Consider the following 16,187-nt stretch of genomic DNA (forward strand, 5'->3'; position numbering starts at 1 on the left):
GCAACCCAACGAATCTATCCTTTTTATTTCTGTTTTGTGTTTTCCACACTTTCATAATTCTGTTATGATTGTGTTTTTTGTGTTTCTTTTTGCGTTTGTGCCAAGCAAAACTGTTATGATTAGTCTTGGGGATGATCGTTTGGTCATGCTGGAAAAGACAGAAACTTTCTGCTCACGAAAAGAATTTTAGTTTTTTTTCTGTAAGAGCTTTTGAGTTGATTCTTTTTGCTGCTGATATCTACGCAAATTCTTCAGACTTCAGTAATTTTGCAGAATTTGTGAAGTACCATAAGTATACGAATTATACAGATTTCTATAGGCTGGTCTGTTGTTAACAGATTCTGTTTTTTTAGTTGGTTGCTTATTTTGATGAAACTATGGATAGTATCGTGGGGTATTAGCCATGGAAGATTGAAAATACAGTAACCCAACATCAACATAAGTAGAATTTAAGTTTGCTACAGTACCTAAGGAAGTGTTGGTTTGCTTTCTTATACTAATGATATCACGAGTTTCTGTTTAAGTTTCGTGTTGTGAAGTTTTCAAGTTTTGGGTGAAGTTCTTATGGAAAAAGAGATAAAGAGTGGCAAGAGCTCAAGCTTGGGGATTCCCAAGGCACCCCGAGTTGATTCAGGTATGCCGTAAAAGCCTAAGCTTGGGGATGCCCCGGGAAGGCATCCCCTCTTTCGTCTTCAATCCATCGGTAACGTTACTTGGGGCTATATTTTTATTCACCACATGTTATGTGTTTTGCTTGGAGTGTATTGTATCGTAGGAGTCTTTTATTTTTGTTGTGTCACAACCTTCCTTGCTGCACACCTAGAGAGAGAGACATGCACTCACCGTGATTTTGTCGAGCTTCACTTATATCCTTTGGTTAGACAATTCAGCTCACATGTGCTTCACTTATATCTTTTGAGCTAGTTGATTTTGCTCTATGTGCTTCACTTATATATTTTAGAGCACGGAAGCGCGTGGCTTGGTAGTTGATCTATGCTACGAAAGTAGTCTCAAAAGGTGTAGTTATCCAAAGGGATATGAAACTTCCACTTTCATGTGCATTGAGTAGTTAGAGAAGTTTGATTCATCTCAATTAGTTTTGAGTTGTGGTTGTGGTAATATTGAAGTTATACTAGTAAGGTATTGTGGATCTAGAAATACTTGTGTTGAAGTTAGCGATTCCCGTAGCATGCATGTATGGTGAACCGCTATGTGATGAAGTCTGGGCATGATTAGTTTATTGATTGTCATCCTTTGTGTAGCGGTCGGGATCACGCGATGGTTTATACCTACCAACCCTTCCCCTTGGAGTATGCGTTGAATGCTTTGTTTAGATTACTACTAAAACTTTTGCAACAAGTATATGAGTTCTTCATGACTAATGTCGAGTCCATGGTTTAGATGCACTTTCACCTTCCACCATCATTATCTTCTTTAGTGTCATGCAACTTTCGCCAGTGCACAAAACTCACCATTAACCTCCCTCAAAACAGCCACCATACCTACCTACTATGGCTTTTTCAAAGCTATTTCGAAATATATTGCCATGCAACTACCACCATGACATGTGCCACCACTTCTACATTGCCATTGCATGATCGTAAGATAGCTAGCATGATGTTTCCATTGATGTCTATGCCATGTCAGATCATTGTCACGGTATACCAAAGGCATTCCATATAGAGTCATCATTGCTCTAAGTTTTGAGTTGTAAGTGTGATGATCATCATTAATGGAGCATTGTCCCATGTGAGGAAATAAAAGAGGCCAACAAAGCCCATTTATAAAAAGAGGCCAAAGATGCCCACCAAAAAAGAGAGGCCAAAGAGCCCACAAAAAAATAATGAGAGAAAAAGAGAGAAGGGACAATGCTACTATCCTTCCACACTTGTGCTTATTAAGCACCATGATCTTCATGATTGAGAGTCTCTCGTTTTGTCACCACCATATAGCTAGTGGGAAATTTTCATTATATAACTTGGCTTGTATATTCCAATGATAGGCTTCCTCAAAATTGCCTTAGGTCTTCGTGATCAAGCAAGTTGGATGCACACCCACTAGTTTTCTTTAAGAGCTTTCACATACTCTTAGCTCTAGTACATCATTTGTATGGCAATCCCTACTCATTCACATTGATATCTATTGATGAGCATCTCCATAGCTCATTGATATGCCTAGTTAATGTGACCATCTTCTCCTTGTTTGTCTTGCAACCTCCACCACACTCCATTCCACTTATAATGCTAAAAACATGGCTCACGCTCATGTATTGCGTGAGAGTGGAAAAAGTTTGAAAAAGTGAAAGTGTGAAAACAATTACTTGGCTAATACCGAGGTTGTGCATGATTTAAATTCGTTGTGCAAGGATGATAGAGCATAGCCAAACAATATGATTTTGTAGGGATAACTTTCTTTTGGCCTTGTTATTTTGAAAGTTCATGATTACCTTGCAAGTTTGCTTGAGGTACTATTTTCTCCACATCAATAGCAAACTATTGTTTTGAATCTAATGGATCTGAACATTCATGTCACATAAGAGGAGTTACTAAGGACATATATGCTAGGTAGCATGAAAGCATCAAAAATTCATTCTTTATCACTTCCCTACTCGAGGACAAGCAGGATTTAAGCTTGGGGATGCTTGATAGGTCTCAAACGTATCTATAATTTTTGATGGTTTCATGTTGTTATCTTGTCAACTTTGGATGTTTTATATACCTTTTATATCTTTTTTGGGACTAACTTATAAATTCAGTGCCAAGTGCCAGTTCCGGTTTTTTCTGTGTTTTTGACTCTTTTCAGATCTGATTTTGGAACAGAGTCCAAACGGAATAAAATCCCCGAAATAAATTTTTCCAGAACAGAAGAAGATTGGGGACTTGAGGGCCAAGGCAGGACAGCCACAGGGGGCCCACAAGCCGTGTAGCTGCCACCAGGGGGGTCGGCGGCTACCAGGCTTGTGGCCCCCGTGGAGCTCCCCTGCCCTAGCTCTTTCGCCTATATATTCCCTAAAATCCCAGAAAAAATCAGGACATCCACGAAAACACTTTTCCACCGCCGCAAGCTTCCGTTTCCGCGAGATCTCATCTGGAGACCCTTCCCGGTGCCCTGCCGGAGGGGACTTTGGAGTTGGAGGGCTTCTACATCAACATCATCGCCTCTCCAATGACTCGTGAGTAGTCCACTTCAGACCTACGGGTCCGTAGTTAGTAGCTAGATGGCTTCTTCTCTCTCTTGGATCTTCAATACAAAGTTCTCCATGATCTTCATGGAGATCTATCTGATGTAATCCTCTTTGGCAGTGTGTTTGTCGAGATCCGATGAATTGTGGATTTGTGATCAGATTATCTATGAATTATATTTGAGTCTTTGTTGATTTCTTATATGCATGATTTGATATCCTTGTAAGTCTCTCCAAGTCTTGGGTTTTGTTTGGCCAACTAGATCTATGATTCTTGCAATGCGAGAAGTGCTTGGTTTTGGGTTCATACCGTACGGTGACCTTTCCCAGTGACAGAAGGGGCAGCAAGGCACGCATCGTGTTGTTGCCATCAAGGGTAAAAAGATGGGCTTTCATCATAGATTTGAGATTGTTCATCTACATCATGTCATCTTGCTTAAGGTGTTACTCCGTTCCTTTGAACTTGATACACTAGATGCATGTTGGATAGCGGTCGACGTGTGGAGTAATAGTAGTAGATGCAGAAAGTATCGGTCTACTTGTTTTGGACGTGATGCCTATAGATATAATCTTCGCCATAGATAACGTCACGACTTTGCGCGGTTCTATCAATTTCTCGACAGTAGTTCGTTCACCCACCGTCTACTTGCTTTCATGAGAGAAGCCACTAGTGAACACTACGCCCCCCGGGTCTATTCACAACTATCGTCTCCACTTTCACTTTTACTTTTCTTTGTTTTCCTTTTTTGCTTTTAGTTCTCACTTTGCAAACAATCTATAAGGGATTGACAACCCCTTCATAGCGTTGGGTGCAAGCTCTTTGTGTTTGTGCAGGTACTTGTGACTTGACGCGATCCTCGCACTGGATCGATACCTTGGTTCTCAAACTGAGGGAAATACTTACCGCCGCTGTGCTACATCACCCTTTCCTCTTCAAGGGAACACCAATGCAAAGCTCCAAGGCCGCGGGGAAATCCTTTGCATATTTGCCAAGGAAGTCCCTATAGGTGTAGCCCGTAGCAGCAGGATTCCTGGCGCCGTTACCAGGGAAGGTCTGTTCTCGCACTAGCAATGAACATGAGATGGATGAACCAAGGAGTCACAAACCTCTGTTCCAAGCTTTCACTTTAGGTTGCTCAGAAGAAAAATTATAGGTTTAGTTTTGTTTTCCCTGTTTTCTGTTTTAGCGTCCGGTAGAAAAGTACGCCGAAAATCAAAGTTCTCCGAACGCTGTGAAAATCAAGTATGATTTTTTCTGGATTTTTTGAAAAATACTGGGACAAAGAGTCTGTGTGGGGGCCACACCAGTGGGCCACAAGCCCTAGGGACGCGGGCACCCCCCTGGTCGCGCCACCCAGGCTTGTGGGGCCCACAGGCACCCCCTCCACTCATTCTTGCTCTCATCCGCTTCTCCTACCTCTAGAAAAAATTGTTTCGCAGCTCAAACCCGTGTTCTTGCTCCTCTTGCTGGGGTTTTTGATCTCTTTGCTCAAATCACCGTTCTCCGAACTGTTTTGGGGAAATTACTCCTTGGTAAGTGACTCCTCCATCGGTCCAATTAGTTTTTGCTCTAGTGCCTTATACTCCGCGTATTTTTGCTGCCTTGGTGACCATGTTCTTGAGCTTTGCATGCTAATTCTAGCTGGTCCCAAGTAGTTTTGATGCGTAATATGGTCTCTAGGCACTTGTTGGAGTAGTTGCTACTAGTTTCGTTGAGCCCTATTCACTTTTCCTTAGAATCACTAAAAATTTCAGAAATTTTCAGAGATAGAAAAGGGAAAAGATGAGGAGGTTCTTAAGAGGCTCATCAAGCCGTGACCCCAAGAATGATGGGAGTGGGAAGAAGCCCAAGTATTTGGTCACTCGAGTCGCAGAAGTTCGAGCGTGCGAGTGGCCAAGCGACGTGTTCTTACGCGCCACTGGAATATATGAGGAATTTTATCACTTGGTGGAGAACGCAGGCCTTACCGCCTTCGTTGAAGATAAGTGTACGCAATACCTCCTCCTCACTAATATCTTCGTACAAAGCTTTAACTTCTATCCGAGGAAGAATCCTCCTATGGTTGAGTTTAAACTTTATGGTATCCCCCAGCGCATGTCACTCCAGGATTTTTGCAATGTTTGCAAATTACCTTCCGTTGGGGATATTCATGAACCTCGTCCACGGGACTTGGAAGCTTTCATCGGTACAATTGTTGTAGGAGAGGAGAGAGGAGTATCTTGTGCTAGAGCTGCTAGTATACATTTTCCCGTGCTTCGGTACTTCTCACTATTTGTGGGAAAATGTCTGATTGGCCATGGGAAAGCCGGGTCACTTAGTTCCCCAGACCTCGCGGTCTTGCGCGAAGCCCTTTATAACGATAAAACTTATAGCTTGGGTGCTATAGTAGCTCAATGGTTGAACCTAAACCGTTCTAGGGGTGTTTTCTATGGGGGTATCTACGCCACTCGGCTTGCTAGACACTTTGAGATACCTATTAGACTGGAGGAGGAAGAAGAGATTCTTCTTCCCAAGAGGTATCTAGATTACGATAGCATGGTTTGCCATGACTTTCTTGATAGAGATATAAGTAGAAGAATGATTTATAACCTGGTGTTTAGTCAGGGTACTCATGAGACTATTACTTTGCCCGCTCCTTCTTTGTTCAATCTTCATGCAGGCAGGTACACTATTATGCCCTCGGACATCTACGCATATTGGGGCTTGGCCCAACCACAGGTGCCTCTGCCCGAGCCACCAGTCGAGTACCAGACGCCAGTTTATCAGTGGGAGCCAGTGGAGCTCACACAGGAGTGGCATCCTCAGTCCACCCCGGAGTACCCCGGAGCTGGTTATTTCCCTCCTTGGGAGTAGACAAGTTAGGCCAAAATCCTAAGCTTGGGGGAGTATGTGTTCTCACCGACTTTACATTCTTGCATATGTTTTCACTTTGTTAGCCGATGTTCACACTTTGCCATTGTATCATCCATGCTAGTTTATTTTCTTTTTCTTGTTTTCTTTTCGTGTGTCTGTCTAGTTTGAGAAAAACCAAAAAGATTTTCTTTTCTTCTTTTGCTTGTTGGGAGTTTTCCCGTGTAGATAGTTTTCTTTTCCTTTGGGTCAAGGAAGAAGATATTGGTTACAATGTTTAGTGGCTCTTGCATGCATACCTGTTTAGCTTTCATAGAGCCATATTACTTTGTCTTCTCCTTTGTGTTGCCTGCAGATTCCAGCTTTAGTCCAATGCACGAGCACGCTTATTATTGTTCACATCATTCGGTCGTGCAAGTGAAAGGCAATAATGACGATATATGATGAAGTGACTAAGCGTGGAAAAGCTGGTACGAACTCGATCTATTTTGTTTTTGTAAATATGACTAGCTCATTGTTCCTAGTTCAGCTTTGTTGTGAGAGAAACATGTTTTCAATGACAACTTAGAGATCATAGTTGCTTATGCCATGCTTACTTAGCTAGGAGCTTATAATGGTTTGCCTTGGTTGCCAACATGAATGTTGAGATGACTATGATGTAGTATGATAGGATGGTATCCTCCTTTGAATGTTTCAAGTGGCTTGACTTGGCGCATGTTCACGCATGTAGTTGAAACAAAATCAACATAGCCTCTATGATGTTCATGTTCATGGTGATTTATGTCCTACTCATGCTTGCAATCAATGTTAGTTACTCTCAATGCATTTTGATGACCGTTGTCGCTCTCTAGTTGGTCGCTTCCCAGTCTTTTGCTAGCCTTCACTTGTACTAAGCGGGAATACTGCTTGTGCATCCACCTCCATAAAACCAAAGTTGTGCCATATGAGTCCACCATACCTACCGATGTGTGGTATCTACCTGCCGTTCCAAGTAAATTTGCATGTGCCACTCTCCAAGTCTTCAAGAAATAATCTGTTTTGCATGCCCGAACCGCTCATGTGGTGACAGGGGGCTATTGGTATCTTCCATGCTAGGCGTGTTATCCTCAATATGTGTTTATTCACTATCATTCACGAGAAAGGGACCGGTAATTGGAATTCCTAGTTCCATGCTCAAAGCGAAAAGATAATTGCAAACAAAACTCCCCCAGGATTGTTGTTGGTATGGATGGTACCCGAGGATTCGGCTAGCCGTGGAGTGTGATTGATTGGTGGTTGGGGGGGTCAAAACTTTACTTTTCTGTTTGGGAACCGCCTATAGCATGTGTAGCGTGGAAGATGTTGAGAACTCTTAGTCATTGCGTTGACAATGAAAGCATGCCACCCAAAATTATTATCTCTGTTTTCAAAGCTTGAGCTGTGGAACCTCTGCAAATCAATGCTTCCCTCTGCGAAGAGCCTATCTATTTATGTTCCTGTTGAGTCATCCTCCTCTTACAAAAGCACCAATTAGAGAGAACCTCTGTCATTTTTATGCTTTGCTTTTAACTGTGTTGAGTATGACTATGACTGGATCTTCATTGCCATGAATTACAATGTTTAGTCAGCCCTTGGTCTTTGAAGGTGCTCTGCATTTATGTTTTGCGGTCTCAGAAAGAGCTAGCGAGATACCATCTATTCATACTGCTTCATGTTGTTTTGATTGAAGTGTTGACACTTGAGGCTTATTATTATTTGCTCGCTAGTTGATTATGCCATTGATATGAGTTTACCGTGAGACCTAGATGTCATTTGCTTATGTAGTTTGCTTGTGATGTTGCTAAAATTCTGGTTATGAGTTAGACATAGTTGCAACAACAAGATCAAACAGAGTTCATCAAAGTTTTTCTTTTGTCTCTCTCAGTTTGTCAACTCAGTTGCTTGAGGACAAGCAAGGCTTTAAGCTTGGGGGAGTTGATACGTCTCCGTCGTATCTACTTTTCCGAACTCTTTTGCCCTTGTTTTGGACCCTAATTTGTATGATTTGAATGGAACTAACCCGGACTAACGCTGTTTTCAGCAGAATTGCCATGGTGTTGATTTTGTGCAGAAATAAAAGTTCTCGGAATGTCCTGAAAATTTACCGAGATTTTTTCTGGAATAAAAGGAAAATACCTCCGCAAAGATCCACCTGAGGGGGCGTGCCAATGCGCCACAAGCCCACAGGCTGCAGCCACCCCCAATGGCCGCGCCGTGCAGGCTTGTGGGGCCCACGTGGCACCACCGCCCCCAAACTCAGCTCTATATCTTCTGTTTCGCCTAGAAAAAAATTAGAGAGAAGGTTTCATTGCGTTTTGCGATACGGAGGCGCCGCCACATCCTGTTCTTCATCTCGAGGGCAGATCTGGAGTCCGTTTCGGGCTCCGGGGAGGGGAAATCGTCGCCATCGTCATCATCAACCTTTCTCCATCGAGAATTCCATGATGCTCTTCATCGTTCGTGAGTAATCTCATCGTAGGCTTGCTGGACGGTGATGAGTTGGATGAGATCTATCATGTAATCAAGTTAGTTCTTGACGGGGATTGATCCCTAGTATCCACTATGTTCTGGATTGATGTTGCTACTACTTGGCTATGCTTAGTGCTTGTCACTAGGGCCCGAGTGTCATGATTTCAGATCTGAACCTATTATGTTGTTTGCAATATATGTGTGTTTTAGATCCTATCTTGCAAGTTGTAGTCACCTACTATGTGTTATCACCCGGCAACCCCGGAGTGACAATAGCCGGAACCACTCCCGGAGATGACCATAGTATGAGGAGTTCATGTATTCACCGCGTGTTAATGTGTTGGTCCGGTTCTTTATTAAAAGGAGAACCTTAATCCCGTAGTTTCTACTAGGACCCCGCTGCCACGGGAGGGATGGACAATACATGTCATGCAAGTTCTTTTCCCTAAGCACGTATGACTACATACGGAATACATGCCTACATTAGATTGATGAACGGGAGCTAGTTACATATCTCTCCGTGTTATAGATGTTATATGATGAATCACATCTGTCACACTCATCCATCACCGATCCACTGCCTACGAGTCTTCTACTACTGGTCCTCGCTACGTTACTTTGCCTAGGCTTATCCCTTGCTACCAAAGGGATTGGGCCACTTTGTTGCTGTTGTTACTTGTTACTTTGCTGCTGTTGCTACTGCTGTTCCTTGCCACTTCGCTGCTACTTGTTGCAATACTTTGTTGGAGCCGTAGCCGGGGAAGCATTCTTCTCAAGATAAATCCCCCGTCAACGTGTTGGCGTCATTGATACAACAGTTAGGAATAGTTTGCCGTCAACAGATTGTTTCTGGCACCGTTGCTATCATACTACCTTGCTACTGATACTTTGCTTGTAGACACTAATCTTTCAGGTGTGGTTGAATCTGATACATTCAGCTGCTAATACTTGAAAATATTCTTTCGCTTCCCGTCATGCGAATCAATAAATTTGGGTTGAATACTCTACCCTCGAAAACTGTTGCGATCCCATACGCTTGTGGGACATCAAGGATTTTTCTAGCTCCATTGCCGGGGAGGCACGGCTGTATTCTCTGAGTAAATTGGGTTTGACGTCTGCTGATCACTATGAGGAATCCGAAACATCCAAGAACTGAAATCCTACCTTCCACTACGAGCAGAACTGCCATCCAAGGTCGCACAACGCAGTTCTAATGTAGTTGCCTTTAATGGAGCAAGGTATAATGGGCACACCGGGATCACCTAGTTTCTTCGAAGTTCCACCCTTGAAAGTGTAATTGGCAAGCATGGTGGAAATCTCAACCTCAGGTATCCTCCTCTTATTAGTCACAATATCTTTCATGTGCTTTGCATACGGAGACAGGAAGGTAGGATTTTCGTTCTTGGATCAAGTGCAGAGCTAGATGGCAGTTCCTTACCTCTCCTCGTAGTGGAAGGTAGGATTTTAGTTCTTGGATCTTTCGGATTCCTCATAGTGATCAGCAGACGTCAATACCAAGTGACTCAGAGAATATAGTTGTGCCTCCCCGGCAACGGCGCCAGAAAAAGCCTTGATGTCCCACAAGCGTATGGGATCGCAGCAGTTTTCGAGGGTAGAGTATTCAATCCAAATTTGTTGATTCGCACGATGGGAAGTGAAAGAACATTCTCAAGTATTAGCAGCTGAATGTGTCAGATTCAACCACACCTAAAAGATTAGTGTCTGCAAGCCAAGTATCAGTAGCAAGGTAGTATCATAGCAACGGTGCCAGAAACGATCTGTTGACGGCAGACTATTCCTAACTGTTGTATCAATGGCGCCAGCATGTTGACGGGGGATTATTCTTGAGAAGAATGCTTCCCCGGCTACGGCTCCAACAAAGTGTTGCAACAAGTAGCAGCGAAGTGGCAAGGAACAACAGTAGCAGCAGTAGCAAAGTAACAAGTAGCAGCAGCAAAGTAACAAGTAACAGCAGCCGCAAAGTGGCCCAATCCCTTTTGTAGCAAGGGACAAGCCTAGACAAAGTAACGTAGCGAGGACCAGTAGTAAAAGACTTGTAGGCAGTGGATCGGTGATGGATGAGTATGACGGATGTGATTCATCATGTAACAGCTATAACACGGAGAGGTATGTGACTAGCTCCCGTTCATCAATCTAATGTAGGCATGTATTATGTATGTAGTCATACGTTCTTAGGGAAAAGAACTTGCATGACATCTATTATCCATCCCTCCTGTGGCTGCGGGGTCCTAATGGAAACTACGGGATATTAAGGTTCTCCTTTTAATAAAGAACCGGACCAACGCATTAACACGCGGTAAATACATGAACTCCTCGTACTATGGTCATCTCCGGGAGTGGTTCCGGCTATTGTCACTCCGGGGTTGCCGGGCCATAACACATAGTAGGTGACTACAACTTGCAAGATAGGATCTAAAACACACATATATTGGCGACAACATAATAGGTTCAGATCTGAAATCATGGCACTCGGGCCCTAGTGACAAGCATTAAGCATAGCCAAGTAGTAGCAACATCAATCTAGAACATAGTGCATACTAGGGATCAATCCCCGTCAAAACTAACTCGATTACATGATAGATCTCATCCAACTCATCACCGTCCAGCAAGCCTACGATGACATTACTCACGAACGATGAAGAGCATCATGGAATTGTCGATGGAGAAAGGTTGATGATGACGATGACGATGATTTCCCCTCTCCGGAGCCCGAAACGGACTCCAGGTCTGCCCTCCAGATGAAGAACAGGATGTGGCGTGCCTCCGTATCGCAAAACGTGATGAAACCTTCTCTCTGATTTTTTTCCATGCGAAACGGAAGATATAGAGCTGAGTTTGGGGGCGGTGATTCCACGTGGGCCCCACAAGCCTGCAGGGCGCGGCCTAGGCGGGTGGCCGCGGCCTGTGGGCTTGTGGCCCACTCGCACGCCCCCTCCGATGGATCTTTGCGCATGTATTTTTCTTTTGTTCCAGATAAAATCTCCGTAAATTTTCAGGACATTCCGAGAACTTTTATTTGTGCACAAAAACAACACCATGGCAATTCTGCTGAAAACAGCGTCAGTCCGGGTTAGTTCCATTCAAATCATGCAAATTAGAGTCCAAAACAAGGGCAAAAGAGTTCGGAAAAGTAGATACGACGGAGAGGTATCAGTGCCATAGAGGCTTAACTCCGAAGACAAATTCCGATGGCCAGTGGGGTTTAGCAGGCGGTTGTAGGGCGGGGGCAGCACCAACACTCCATGGGGGTCCATTTTCGGCCTAAACTCAAGCAATCATCAACGGAAGACCCGGCTCGACGGCGCGACTATCACTCGGCACAACGACAGTAGAAACTGCGCTCTGTGCTCCCGGAACGTGGCGACGACATTCGTGGTGCGCACGGGCAGGGCTGGACATGCGGAGCTAGGTTGGGGCTTGGGTGGTGCGTGACGGCGTGCCTTTGCAGCACATGTTGCTGGTGGCCACGGCAGCCATTGCTCGCGCTGCTGCCAGGGCTGACTGGCTTAGGCCAGCTCACTGCCGATGCACATAAGCGGCCAAACAACCGTGCGACACTTCAGATAAGAGCAAGGCACAGTGGCAAGGTGCCCTTGTCAACCCTGTGGAGATTGACGTTGCTGCCACTAAATCACTAACTTTGAAACGCTGAGCACTGAATTATGTGAACCTAACATGCACAGTGCACGCCAGGTGCTCGTCTGAATGCTAGAGGGCTAAAAACAATTTTCCCGGGGCTGAAATTTTATGGGGTGGCCTCTCATTGCTTCCTAAGACTGCATGAATTTTTTTCAGAATTTTTGAAAATAGTTAAGTCAGGTTTTTAACAAAAACAAAGAATTCTGGTCAAACTTGTGTCAAACCTATTTTGAAAACTCAAACGAGCAACCAGAGTATTTTTGTTGAAATGAGTTGAGAACACTTAGGTCTACCAAGGATAGAAATTTGGGAATCAGGAACCAAAGAAATCTTTGGGTTCCCTTGCAAAATTCTTGGAGCCAAAACTGATTACAGAAAATAGTTTTGGATTAATAAAATATAAAAGGTGGTTAAACCCCTCCAAATCTTTGAGGGGCTATTCTTAAAAGTTGAATTGTCCTCATGGGTCATCTAGAGATTTGAGAGAGGAAGGTTTTTGAATATAAGGTAAACCAAGATTAAAAATGGTTCTCAAGCAAAGTGTTTGGAAAAGAGTCCTCCAAAAATATCTCCACATAAAATAATGGGAAGGCCAAGGAGAAAGTTTGTAGTCAAGAAGCCTCAAAATAAAAGTTTAAAGAACACATCCAAAGTTGATTTGGAGTTTTTGTCAAAATATTTTTGAAATCCACTTTAAAAATAATAAAAATCAGAAAATCCGAATTGAAAATTTGTGGGTGTTAGTACATACCAAAGATAGGCCCGAGCATACTGCTGCACAACCATCTCATCGGCATCCGTGGGGCACGGATTGTTTGCTCGTCCCACTTCATTTAGCCAAGAGTGCTTCACTTTAGAGCTATCAGTCTTGCGTGACAGAGGGGGAGAGGGCTGAACACCAATTAAAAAACCAACCCAGTCTTGCTAGTTAATGGCACTAACATGACCAGTAAGAGCACAATCGTTGATAGGAAGGTCGCTTATCATGGTCGTGTCCTCTAGGGTCATCGTTATCTCCCCACGGGCAAGGTGGAAAGAGTGTGTCTCGGGACTCCAACGATTCGTAAGTGCAGTGAGCGCTGCATGGTTCATCGGTGGTGAGGTTCGCTTGAATTGCAACACAAAGGGGAGAAAACTCAATCTTGCAATGTACGGATCATATCGCACGTTGTACGAAAAGTCATTCACACCATGACCCCTCATGCGCATAGCTACTACATGTTGCAAACAATGTGAGCTTCATATCAATACGAGAAACACACATGAAAAACACGAATAATTGATAAGTCAAACTTCTTACCTTCCGATTCTCAATGGCATGAGCACGATGCTCTCTGTCAAACTCTTCGATTAACCCTTCATACCAAGGGCCATCGTCATCCACCATCCTACCAAAAAATAACAAGCATCAAATTTCATCATCTCTTTGGCAAAAAAAATGCCAACAATATGCCCATTTATATCATCATCCAACATATTAAAAATACCAACAATATGTGCATCTATATCATCATCCAACATACTAAACAACATGTCCATTTGTCAAAATCTACAAAACATCAACTACTAACATATTGAAGAAAATGCCCTAAAGGCTAAAATAAAATCTGCCAATTTTATTGAACATATTGAACTACACAAAAAATGTATCATCTAACAACTACACAACTATATCATCTAACAACTACAAAACAATCCCTAAAACTAAGCAAACATCTACTAATCTAACATAACACAATATTCAAAAATGCTATCAAAATAAGATGTTAAAACAAAAAAATGGAGGGATTGGAGGAGAATACCTCAAATATGCTCGGGGGACTTGGATCTAAGGATTTTGGTGGAGGAGGGAGTAGAACAAGGGGTGTGTGAGGGCGAAGAGGGGGCGAGAGAGAGCCTAATTCGTTCTCGTGGAGGAGGAGGAAGAAGATGGACAGGTGGGACGGGACCACAAGTTGTGTAAGTTACCTCGGCCAGACGCGAGGGTCCGCGGCGTCTGGGTATGGAGACCAGACGCCAGGGTTCCTAGCGTCTGGCCCTTTGCCACGTCAGCGAGTCAACGTAGCGGGCGATGATACATCTCCAATGTATCTATTATTTTTGCTTGTTCCATGCTATGATATTATTATTATTGGATGTTTTTATTATCATTTCATACCTTTTTATATCATTTTTGGGCACTGACCTTTTAACTTAGTGCCAAGTGTCATTTCCTATTTTTTGCCCTATTTTTGTTTCGCACGAAATCAATATGAGAAAAGATCAAATTGTCCCGAAATTTTTTGATGATTTTTTATTGAAGATAAGTATCACTTGGAACTTGGAGGCCAAGGAAAATCTTGTCAGAGGGCCCCACACAACACTAGGGCTCGCCCAAGGGGGGAGCCCTGATGTTGTGTTTGAACCTCCATGCTCCATTTGCCCTACCTCCTCCACTACAAATTCAGCAATATTCCAAAACCCTAAAGGGAGTCCACGAAATACTTTTTCCGCCGCCGCAAGCCTCTATTCTTGCCAGATCTCGTATGGAGGCCTTTTTCGGTACTCCGTCGGAAGGGGAACTCATCACACAGGGGTTCTACATCAACCTTGCCGCCTCCCCGATGATGCGTGAGTAGTTCACCAAAGACCTACGGGTCCATAGTGTGTATATAGGGTGGGGCGTTTTGGAGGTGGGTCCATAGTGTGTATATAGGGTGGGTCCATAGTGTCTTTTTTTGTATAGCTCTCACCCTAATGTATTTCATCGTTAGATTTCACACACATGTGTTATACATCCATATGAACATGTATGAATTTTTCAGAATTTTCTGAAATTTAAATATATGATTTTCGAATTTTTCAAAAAAACGAGATCCATGGAGCTCGTCCTCCAAAGAGCATTATATATATATATATACAATGATCTCCATGATCTTCATGGAGATCCATTCGATGTAATGACTTTGTGCGGTGTGTTTGTTGGGATCCGATGAATTGTGAGTTTCTGATCAGATCGATCCTTGTTTTATTTGAGTTCTTTGCTGATCTCTTTTATGTATGATTTAGTATAGCCTTGTATTTCTTCTCCGAAGTTTTGGTTTGGTTTGGCCAACTAGATTAGATCTTCTTGCAATGGGAATAGGTCCTCGGTAATGGGTTCAATCTTGCGATGTTCAGTCCTAGTGACAAAAGGGGAGTTGATACGCATGTGTTTTTGCCACTAAGGATAAAAAGTTGGGATTAATTCTTATATGTTTTTGTCTTGACTACATCATGTCATCGTTCTTAATGCATTACTTCATTCTTATGAACTTAATACACTAGATGCATGCTGGATAGCGGTCGATGTGTGAAGTAATAGTTATAGATGCAGGTAGGAGTCGGTCTACTTGATTTGGTGTGATGCCTATATCATGATCATTACCTTGGATAGCTTCATAATTATTTGCTTTTCTATCAATTGCCCAATAGTAATTTGTTTACCCACCGTATGCTATTTCCTTGAGAGATATGCCACTAGTGAATCCTACGCCCCCCGGGTCTAATTTTATTATAAGATCAATCTCATTTACTTATACAAAAATACGAAAAATACTTGCTGCTTTTTTATCTTTTATTTATTTATCAATCTATCATTTAATGTCATTTCTTGACCGCCGAGATTTTGACAACCTCTCGTCTGTGTTGGGTGCGAAGGTTTGCGTTGTGTGTGCAGGTGCCAGTGTTGCTTGGTTCTCCTACTGGATTTATAACCTTGGTTTCTTAACTGAGTTAAATAGTTACTCTACTATGATGCATCATCCTCTCCTCTTCAGGGATAAAAATCCAACGCAATTTACAAGTAGTAGGAAGAATTTCTGGCGCCGTTGCCGGGCAGGATCAAGCCAACACCATCAACTTGCCAATCTCTAGCGCCGTTACCAAGTACCTACACTATCGACTCTTATATTTGCAATTACTTTATTTGCCATTTGCTCTCGTTTTTGTCTCCCCCACTTCTAATTTTTTTACAAATACATTTGCCTT

This window comes from Hordeum vulgare, chromosome 2H, assembly GCF_904849725.1.
Source record: "Hordeum vulgare subsp. vulgare chromosome 2H, MorexV3_pseudomolecules_assembly, whole genome shotgun sequence".
NCBI classification, from domain to species: Eukaryota; Viridiplantae; Streptophyta; class Magnoliopsida; order Poales; family Poaceae; genus Hordeum; species Hordeum vulgare.